Source organism: Euprymna scolopes, chromosome 31 (genome assembly GCF_053919585.1).
Source record: "Euprymna scolopes isolate OS-2025 chromosome 31, ASM5391958v1, whole genome shotgun sequence".
Lineage (NCBI taxonomy): Eukaryota > Metazoa > Mollusca > Cephalopoda > Sepiida > Sepiolidae > Euprymna > Euprymna scolopes.
In genome coordinates, this window is record NC_136512.1 from 79,973,466 (window position 1) to 79,980,733 (window position 7,268).

Consider the following 7,268-nt stretch of genomic DNA (forward strand, 5'->3'; position numbering starts at 1 on the left):
TAGACGTTATTATTCATAAGTTATTATTTTACATGGAAAGAGTGGAGATGTTTTGCAACTATTCACTATTACAAGTATACTGTCGCCATTTTCTTACAAATAAATGAACTTTGACCAGTTGACGACGTATTGTTTCACTCTAGGCACTGCCAAAAATGGCCGCAAAATCAAGTTGTTGTTGTTTTTTAAAACGAAATTACATTTATAAAAACCCATTATTTCTGAGTAACTTTTTTTTTTCCAGAAAGATAAAATCCTGAATTTCATCATATAGAAAACATAATAATGTAAACCTTTTTCTACTATTTTTAATTAAATTTTTAATGTTAACTTTTCCCAAAAAGTTAACAATTGAAATTTTTGTCTTGAACAAAAAACGTACATAAATATTAAAAAAAAAAGGTTTTTGAAATAATTAATTAATTTATTTATTGTCTAACTAAGATTTAGGATGATTTTCTAAGAGAATATGCAAAAATATTATAATATAAGTACCTGGATTTCAAATAATTCCACTTATTCATATATGTAACCAGTTATTTCGCGTCAATCTAGATTCTAGATCGACATTGTTTACGTTTGCGTTTGATAAGAAACAAACTATGGAAGACCTAACAGGCCAAAAAACTTATTTTTCAGTGACGAAAATTTCAATGTATTATTAAGCTGAGGCTGGCCAGTACCAGATGGGTGACCATTTGTATGAGTTTCGTTTTTAATGTGTATGTGTGTGGGGCCAGGCTCCCCCAAATGGGGGGGGGGCAATTTAAAGCAGAATAAAAAAAAAATATTTCAGCGCGTTTGGTCCACCGTAGTCGAAAGGCGGCAAACGTTTTCAAACGGGATAAAAAAATGATGCTATTTTTAACACAAAGGGTACAATATTTATCGAATTTTTTTTTTTGGTATCGATTCTTCAAAGTCTGCCCTATTTAATAATGGTCATACATTATTCGGCTCGCTAAAAAAAATGTTAATTTATTTATCAAAGATTTTAAAATGGCTTTTTTTCGTATAAATATGAAACATGTTTTTTTTGTTTTGCTTAACTTAAATTAATTATTTTACTTAACATATTCACCGAATTTCACACTTCAAAACTCAAAAGCGGGATAATTAAACACAATCGAAGTTCTGATATTCAGAGGTCAAAATAAGGTATGCAAACAAGTTTTTTTTTTAAATCTATAATTCTGTCCCTTACAACACAATATGTTTTGATCAGATTCAGATGATTATTTTAAGCATATTTGTTCCCACTTCAAAACAAGGGGGGTGTAAGCAAATATATATATATATATATATATATAAATAGCGTTTATGAAAAAAAAGTATACCGTTATAAAGTTCATTCTTCTCTTGATAAGCGCTGAAAATTTCGTATTGATCGGATAATTACCTGATTTTTGGTAGATTTTTAAAAAAACGGTCCGCCAAAAAGTACTGACCTGTCCCCCCCCGAGTTTTGGCGGTGCCTATTTCACTCTGTACTTTTTCAGCGTCTCGTTTTCTTTTCGCGTTTAAATCATCCAAATAAACAATTTTTAATACTTCTTGTTTTTTTTATTACGTTATTTTAACGCAATTTTCTTACAAATAAATTTACTGAAACCCGTTCACAACCATAAGAGAATTTTACAACGTATTGTTTTACTGTGTACGTTTTCAGCGTCCCAAATGTTTGGGTTTTTTTTTCGCGTTTAAATTTTCCAAATAAACAGTTGTTAATACTTTCTGCATTTTTATCCGGTTCATTTCCGTATTACGTTTAATTTTTTTAACGCAATTTTCTAACAAATAAATCTACTTTAACCCGTTGACACCTATGAGAGTATTTTACCATGTATTGTTTTACTATTTACGTGTTCAGCGTCCCAGTTGTTTTTTTTCTCTTTAAAATGAAAAGATATATCAAAATTTGAATTTATTTTTTAAGTATTAAGGTTTCTGTTCAGTGCTCATCTACCTATGAATATGGCAAACCACTTATAATTCAATGGATTTAAGTTTTTATTACAAAAATAAAAACAATTATAAACATAACGATTCACAGAAATCTATCTATATTCCTTTTTCATTTACATACACTTTCATAGAAATGCTTCTATTATGTCATAAATAACTATTTTCTTTACGTCACAAGTGTTACACTCATACATTAATTCCATGGTTAATAAAACATACTGACCCAACGGGTCACGGGTAGTCTAGTTTATTTATAAACTAGCGGGGGTACCCGGCGTTGCTTGAGTGTTTGTTTCCGGGACGGGGGGAGTTTTAAAAAATGGTATGGTAGGTAAGTAGGAAGGATCAAACCCGGAGTCATGAGTAAAAGTAGGAAAATAAAGTGTGAAAAAAAAACAAAACATCTGCGACGTTAACAGTTCGGCCAGCAAGAAAGGTCCATCCCAGTTGTTTAGGAAAAACAAAAACAAAAAAAAAAACGACTACGGTAGGTCGGCGCGAACGTGAAAATATAATGGGAATTGTCCAGCACGCTAACCACTACGCCACAGAGCACTGCGGCTTAGTTTAGTGATTTTAAATAACTTCACATGAAAGAACTACGAAGCCAAACCGGTGTTCTCTTCTCAACTGTTCCTTGTGAACGATCTCCAAACGGTGTTAAGTGGTGGCAGGGGGAGGAGGAATTTATTAGAGAGAAAATATTTTACAACTTCCATTGATCTTTAACGATTTTGGCCGTGACTTCTCAGCAGAAAAAGTATAGAAATCTAAGATTATCGAGGAATTTGAGAAATAATAAGCCTATAACACACCTCAGATATTGTTCTGCCGTTTGTGCATATCATATTTGCATGAAATATCTTGATTTTTAATCCTATTAATGTCAAAATCTGACGGGAAAAATGAGTTCATTTTATTTATATAGAGAAGAAGAGAAGAGAAGATATTGGTAGGAGTGTAGAAAAATAAAAGGTTCTCATCTATTTAAGAAAAAAGATAGAATACCATCTCGTAAATGGTCAGTTTGAAAAGAAAGAAGCTGTCATGGTTTTTTTTTTTTGGTTTTTTTTATTAACGCGTGCGCAGGTTTTTGGAAACCGGAAGTCGTAAACCAGAACTTATTAAGCCGGGCCAAATTGACGGTTTTAATGCCAAAGAAAGGCGATCTGAGTTTAATCACACACCCACACACACACACACACACACACACACACACACACACACATATATATATATATATATATATATATATATATATATATAAATGGAATGAATGTAAATAATGGCAAATTATGATTTACAGCATTTAATGATTTCACGTTAAATCGTGATAAAGATAAGTATTTCCTTGTTAAACGGACATTAAAATATCTGCATTTTCCTCAGAGGAAAAAACAGTCACAATAAAATAAGATAAGAAGTGATTGAGTTATATATAATGGCGAACAATATAAATATACAACGTGTAGACTCAATATAAAGCAATTTAAGAGATAGTGTTTGAACCAGCTACGCAGTTCCAGCTTTATTGATCTAATCCATTTAAGTGTATGTGTGTAACCGTACATGTTTAATATACATATGCATATTTTATAAAATATTTCTCATATAGGATGCGTCAGACAGTTTCCTGGTATGTCCGTGGTGATATATTTCCGGGCAGTTTCGATTCGTCAGGCGTATTCACAACTTTCAGACGCAATGTATAAAACGAGGCGGAAATTAATTTATTTGTATAAGATACAATTTATCATTACAGAAGGGGTGTTGCTATTCAGTATTATTTACAATTTGTTCATGGTAATCAATCACGTTTATATTATAAACTATACTGTATCTTTTTTTTAATTATGTTTTATTTTCTACAGTTGTTTTTATATTTTAATTTGATGAATTCGCCTTAGAGGATTTGCCTCTTTTGATTATGTTTCTTTATTTTTATACTAATGATATCAGGCGTGAGTTAGTACTCTATATATTTTATAGCTTTTAATTCATATTTAACCTACTTTCATAATCCGTCGAGGTTAATGCAAGCGCACATTATCTGGGTGTTGAACAGTTACGTGTTTGAAGGTGTTCCTTGATCATAAGATGCAAGGGTCTCACTGTGTTACTGATATATGAGTAAATATATGGTGTGTATTGTGTGCGATATATAATATTACTTCGAAACACACACACACACACACACACACACATATATATATATATACATATATACATATATACAAATATATATATATATATGAACACACACACATATGTTCGCATATATATTTCATGAATTATATGTTCATCAGAACATAATCTAAATTATTAAAGCTTACAAATCCAATGAAGATCAGTGTCAGTTCCAATAATATATATTGTGCTATCGTGCATTTAAAGAAAAAAAAACAACAACAACAACAAAAATTCAGAATAAAAACATTACGACTTTTTCATTTAGTTACTTCAACTTTATTATTATTTTTTTACAAATTATTTTAATTAGACCGTTGCCAACAATTTGTATGATTTAAATAAAGATATGAAACAAAAGTTATAATATATAAATGGGTTTAAATAATATTTACATTCTCTACGTTTCTGTCGTATTCTCTCTTTATATACGGGAAAGAACGATACAGTTATCGCTGTATAAATAACGACTGGTTCCATTCGAGTTTGATAAAAACTCGTGTTTTTCTTTTGTTGCAGATCATCTACGAGTTGGCAATTTGTGTACACATCCAAAGAGTGATAAAAGCCTTCTATCTTGTCTGAACGTGAAACAATATTCTACAAGCGAGATCGGAGATATTTAAAAATCCGGATTGTTCAACACTGAGTGGCAGAACTCAATAAAATTTCAGACCGCGGTTAAGATTTTTGCTATGGTTTTAAATAGAAACCTCAGCATGCCACCTCACATCTTCGACGTCGTCTTTAATGTCAACACAAAAATGAACGTAAATGTAATGAAGTGTGTGAAGACTACTAGCCCCCTCCTTCCTCGCCCTAACCGGCTGGACTACCTCGTTTTGCATATGTCGAGACCATCATTAACATCCCCTGTCACAAAACCAAAGCCAGCTTGATCGAAGTCATCCGTCGAGTATTCGCCGAACACCCGCTTGCGCTTTGGAAAGGGCATGCTTCCAGTACTCGACCGGTATCGCGGGGGTTATTGAGGCTGAAGGCGGCTATATTGATCAGATATCAGCTCTAATGCATACTTAATGCACCTGAATTAATTTCTTTTAATAGAAATTCATAAATAAAACTCTAGTTTATTTTTTTTTTATTATTTAGGGGGACAAATTGATTGTTCTCCCATTTTTACCCGTACTTACACATGCAACTCATTACTTTCTGTGTGAGTCTGTCTCTTTGCGTGCTAATCTGTGACTGTGCGAGTTCGTAGAAATGTGACCTTCCCAAAATGTACAGCCGATAATTAAAAATATTGGCTGGAATGTAATTCATTTACATGGAAGTGTCTTACATATGTTTTGTATCGGAATGCCTCCGATAAGAATATGCATATATACAAACAATATCTTATTAAAGCGACAAACGTTCGAGATTTAGCAAAGTTAAAATCTTTATACAACCTATAATAAGAATGTCGTATTACTCGTAATACGACGTTCTTATTGTTCGTAATAAGAATGTCGTATTAAACCAAGAGACTCGTATTACGGTTCAATTGTTCAGAGAACAGTTGAACCGTAATGAGAGTCTCTTGCATTTTAAATTTTTATCCGAACCATTATGAGCTCTTTGCAGTGAAATGTAGCCTGCTATATATTGCAGCTTATTTACTGCGTTGGTGCATTCGAAATTTCGTCTCGGTGTTCCGCATAAGATGACTGACTGGACCAAGAAATCAATCACTTAGATTCAATTATGTGCAAGTCCACCGATTCCGAGTACAATGAAAAAAATATTAGTAGTATGAAACATTTGTTCATCGAAATCAAATCCGGGGCAAATCCGGATTCCATCTATATGTTCATATATTAATCTCGCGTTGTAAACGTAACGTTCCGGCATTTAAAAATACAACGGCTCTGATACAACGTGTGGATCTTTACTAACTTACATTACTTTCTTCAACTTATAAACATGGCAGGGGAAGAGAAGGAAAAAAAAGATGTACAAAATACTGCGGATAAAGTTTAACTACTAAATATATTTAAATTATGAATTTAAAAAAATAAAATATTAGTTAGTTTCGCAATGTCAATTCTGATTTGGTTTTCAAGCGTACCGGATGCGTACTTTTTTTATTCAAATTAATTCAACGCGTCTTTAGCGGAACTCACACCTCTAACGCACGCATGCACACACACACACACCCACACACACACACACATACATATATATATATATATATATATATATATATATATATATTATGACGCCATATTTTACACGTTCAATATAATGTTAAGTAATTAAATAAAGCGATACAATTGTAATATATTAATAATATATTGGAGGAGACTTTCTCGTGTTATTCTGTTTAATTGATGGCTTCCTATATAAGAAAATATCATCTCGTTTGTCTTAATTCGTACCGGTTACTTGGTGCCGGCATTCCACGAGCTAAGCAATCCGTTTCAGTTAATTGACCCCTAATTATTATCGATGTCGACTGATGATCAATTAGAGTCAGGAAGTGTGACAGACTTAATCGAAAATCATTGCAAATGGGAGTCGAAGCCAGTGGTCAATGACATATCGCTATTAACTCAATCGGAATTGCATAATCTCTTATGTAGTTCCTTTATACACTTCGATTTTATGACTGTTAGCCAAACTTATTTAGACACCGTAAAATATTTATGATAAGCCAAAAATTATTGTTAACCTTCTATGAAAAATGAAGGAGAAAAAAGGAAAAAACAAATGTTATTTTATTTAAACGTAAGAAGAATTTTCGATATAAAAGCACGTTTATTTACAATGCTTAGCATTGAAAAAAATAGTCCAATTTCATATAATAAAAACGGCATTTATTTACAACTTCAGTTTAGTCAAATCTTGTCAAACCATGTTTATTTATTTTTATGTTTCTTTCGAATGTTAACTTTATATTGTAACATTTTGCAGATTACGTTCTTTACTGGAGAATTGCTGCACGTCAAAATTATATCGAGTTTGTTTCTTACAAAATGAACCAATAACAATTTAGGGTTATAAATATATTTCAAACCGAGGATGCACTAAACGGAAGTAACTCTTATATACTTATCCACGCATTCTTGATTAATCTTATAACTGTCAAATTTCCCGAACTGCAGTATGGT